This window comes from Malus domestica, chromosome 01 (genome assembly GCF_042453785.1).
Source record: "Malus domestica chromosome 01, GDT2T_hap1".
Lineage (NCBI taxonomy): Eukaryota > Viridiplantae > Streptophyta > Magnoliopsida > Rosales > Rosaceae > Malus > Malus domestica.
Genome location: NC_091661.1, coordinates 11,490,115 through 11,493,837, shown reverse-complemented (window position 1 = coordinate 11,493,837; position 3,723 = coordinate 11,490,115).

The window sequence follows — 3,723 nt, the reverse complement described above, 5'->3', positions numbered from 1 at the left end:
TTCGTCGTCCCTTTGGACTTCGGTAGCCTCTACGAGGGTAAAGGTCTTCTTTTTCGACTCCTTTAGTACTTGCACAGTGTATCGTCGAGATATGGCTTGGTCAAACTTGATTTCTCTGATTCCTCATCAGGATGCGGAATCAGATTTTTTGATACTTGACGGAGGTTACAGTGTCCAACTTTATTAGCCAAGGTCGCCCTAGAATCCCATTATAGGGAGACGGGTCGCTTATTATCGTGAACATCTGCTTTGAGACAACTAGCATTGTTCTCACGTCAAGTGTAATGTTGTCGATGGCAGTCTAGGTGTGTCCGTTGAATCCAATGAGTATTTCCGATTATGGTATGATTGTTCTTTCCAGGCTCATCTTTTGAATTACTAAAAGCTGAAGTAGATTGACCGTACTTCCATTGTCAACCATCATTTTGTTGATCATAGTGTGGGCTAGTTGGACAGATACTACTAGTGCGTCATCGTATAGGAAGTCGACACCTTTGGCATTCTGCTTGGTGAAGCAAATAATGGGTCCATATTGGGTATTGGCTACCTGGACTTGAAAGACTAATTGAGCTTGCTGGATCTTCCTCTTCTTAGAGTTGTTAGTGGCCCCAACTGCTCGGATTCGGGGCAGATTCCATTGATTTGGATTGTCTTAGTTGGTGGCTATTCGTCGGCGTCTGCCTTTCTTCTAGGATACGTAGCTGGCTTGTCCAAGTATCTATTGACCTCGACATTTTTCACCAGCTTCTCTAGGTAGTTCCTCCAAGTGTAGCAGTAATCAGTTGTGTGACGTGACCTCGATAGAATGCGTAGTACTTGGTATGGTCCAACTTGGAGGTATCTTCTTTTGATTGCTTCGGCAGCTTGAACCAAGGTTCGCACTTGATGTCGCGGAGGATTTGGTGGATTGGGATCGAGAACTTCGAGTAGTTCTTGGGTGTCGGGCCTCCATTAGTAATCAAGGTTCTAAAAGTCGCTAGGCGCTAGTCGGGCTGCAGGTTGGGGCCTAGCGCGTAGGCGGCTGGGGCCTAACGCCTAGGCGGCTAGGCGGGCGCCTAGGCGGATTTAAGTAAATCTATCATATTTCGTGTAAATAAGTGTCTGCTTATACTTGAAATATATATAATTTCATCATAAACTACAAAATAGAATGCATATATATCATGAGGTATTGAAACATAATGAAAACATGTGAAATAAGGATATAATGTGTATTCATTTAAGTATACAACAAGTCTCTTACAATTTATTGAAAAAAAAAACAAAATGCAAAATGAAAGTTATCTATTTTCTGTCTAAGTGAATTGCAACCTAGGCGGATCTAGGCGGGCTAGGCGGGCGCCTCAGCAGGTCTAGGAGCCCTTTCTTAATTTTCAAATGCCTAGGCATTAATTGGGGCGGCAGGCTAGGGCCTAGGCGGCGCTAGGCGGGGATTTTTAGAACAGTGTTAGTAATGGACCAGTATTTGCGCTTGGCTTCCTGCTTGCTTTTGTTGTTGTACTACTTCTCATCCTCTTTCTTTTGAGCTACTGCCAATTCTTTTCGAGGCTGCTCGAGTGCTTTGTTTGCTTATCGAGCCTCATCCCAAAGTGCATGCTTCTTTGCCAGAGCGAAAGAGTTTGCTAGAGTTAGATATTCTTTCATGATCAAATCAATTCTCTAAATAGCGGGTGATCTGCTGGGAGTCATTTTTGAAAGGTTGCACCAGTTATCGAGTCGTTGCATCCGACTATCTTTGCTTTCTCTGCTTTGAACCTTTTCACATAGTTGCTAAGCGACTCCTTTGGGTTCTTCTTAACATTGAACTAGTGGTCGGACTTCTTCTTGATTGAGCGATATGATGAATACTCCTTGGTGAAAACTAAATAAATCTCATCGAAACTCCGGATTGATTGTGATGGCAGGGTGTGGAACCAATCTTGCGCCTCACATTGTAAAGTGGTGGTGAATATTTTTCACATGAGAGTGTCGTTGTTCCGATAGAGGATCATTGCGCTTCGGTAGTTCATTAGGTGCCTCTTCAAGTCTCCATCTCTGTTGAAATATGTGAAATGTGGCAAGCTGAATTTGTGTGGAGGCTCTGCCTACTCGATGTTGTCCGTGAAGGGTGACCTACTTATGTTGGTCATGTCCCGGTGTATTACCTCGTCAGTGATCTCGTTGCGTTCGAAATCATGCAATCACTCAGTCAAAAGCCTCTTTATTTCTTCCTAAATTTTCCTTTGTTGGGGTGGCGAAGCTCTCAGCTGCCCCCGGTCGTGACCTACTGATCTAGGCTGCTCTTCCATATGTTCGACTCATCTATGTCGCGGCAGCAGTGCATGAGTACGTTCTTAGCAGGTGAGGGAATTTCTCGCATGATGGCCGTTAAACTTAAACCTGATTGAGGGGCTGTTTCTCTCCATCCGTCATGCTGCCTACTCCGATATGAGGTGGAGGATGCTTCTTGCGGGCCTAATCGTGAATGAACACTTTGCCTGGAAGGTTGCTCATGTCGATTATCGAAGTATGGCCCCAACCGTGAATGTATGCTAGTCCATGGGCCTAACCGAGAGTGCACACGCCTCAGACTTGCGTTGCACCTTAGGCTTGCAAATATTGGGCTTGGCTTTGGAGCATGTTGTGCTCGCGTTGGCCTTGGGCCCACAAATGTTGGGCTACTCTAATTGATGCAGTTTACTAGATGTGGGTTGCTTCACACTCGGCTGGCTGCCTTGTGGCACGAGCCTGGGTCTGCTGCTGCATGGTGGCCTATTCACCATGGGTAGTGGACTCGCCAAAGGCTGCTACGGTGGTCGCTATTGTGGTGGCTGCCATAGTGGTGCCCCGTGTGGGTGGTGCTGCTCCACTAGGCGTCGTGTTAAGCCTTGTAGATCATTGCGGTGGAACTATGCCTCGATCTCATTCATTTGGTCCAAATCCTTGAACGTAGGAAGTTCCGTTCATTGTGGTTTTCAAATTTCTAGTCATTATACTTTTCTTTTACGTTTATTCAAAGAACTTTATAAATTTTTTTAGGAATAAGAACGTACGAAAAATCTACAAATGAATGAGAAATGAGAAACTTTGAATGCGAAAGTCTTCTTTGAGCATGTGAATCAGGACTCTCAATGAAAGCACCAATTTGTGGATACAAATTTCCGCCGTCTTCTCCTTTGACAAAAATGCACCTGCAAAATAATAACACTTAAGATTAAGGTTAAAAGCCTCACGCACCCACGATGAATTGGGGGGGGGGGGGCTTGGGCTGAAGAATCTCTAATGCCAAAATTAGAATTATGAAAAGAATGTGTTTTGGAGTTTGTGGGTATCAAATGGCTTAGCTTTTTAGTGGGATAATAGGGTTATTTATAGGGGGTGGCTGACCCTATTTGCAATTTAACACGACAATTAATCCTAAATTAAATAGGAAAATTGGGAGTTACCTTTTGAATAAGGATTTGATGAGGAGTGATGAGAGGGATTTGAATAAATACCAAGTTGATCACCTTTGACTCTTCCTTGATTGAGCAGTTATTGTCTGTTGCATGCGTGTGGGAATCCTGGTATGCCTCGAAGGTAATTTTCTTTTTTTTTTTTACCCATAAAAGTCCACGTATCACTTCCATAATTTTCTTGATTATTTTTTACTTCACAAGTATAACTGGTTCCCACCTGATTAGTAACATAATTTAACAAATGTTTTAGTGTTACAAACACACAAACACATACAAAATTAATTTC